The sequence below is a fragment of the Penaeus monodon genome, chromosome 19 (assembly GCF_015228065.2).
Source record: "Penaeus monodon isolate SGIC_2016 chromosome 19, NSTDA_Pmon_1, whole genome shotgun sequence".
Lineage (NCBI taxonomy): Eukaryota > Metazoa > Arthropoda > Malacostraca > Decapoda > Penaeidae > Penaeus > Penaeus monodon.
Genome location: NC_051404.1, coordinates 34,803,002 through 34,803,329, shown reverse-complemented (window position 1 = coordinate 34,803,329; position 328 = coordinate 34,803,002). Strand labels below are relative to the sequence as shown.

Sequence of the window (328 nt, the reverse complement as noted above, 5' to 3'; positions counted from 1 at the left end):
TATCTCGTTTTATTCTATCTGTTCGTACAATCATTTATTTCTCATTAAATCAATATGAAAGCCCAACACTTCATGTAACTGTCTCTACTCTGATCAAAAACATTCATATTAATAATTTGCAATGCAGTACAGATATTACCATAACAATGAAATCACTCCGCTAATCAAGTCTCATCGCTAAATCAATTGCTAATTGCCAAATTAATCAAATTACCGACGAAATGCAACAATTAAAGAGATTCTTCAGAACAGTCAGTAACTCAGGAATTCCTTCGGGATTTAGCGCTATCAGGAGGGTCCAGCTGTTTCGTTCAGTCGGCTGCATGAT

The 328-nt window shown here is 35.4% G+C and overlaps 1 protein-coding gene across 1 annotated transcript in view; it reads right to left on the bottom strand.

The window, feature by feature from the left end:
- Window positions 1–328, bottom strand: part of LOC119585399 (adenylyl cyclase 78C-like) — a gene marked incomplete in the record, with an annotated part of 159,642 nt that overhangs the window by 119,725 nt on the left and 39,589 nt on the right.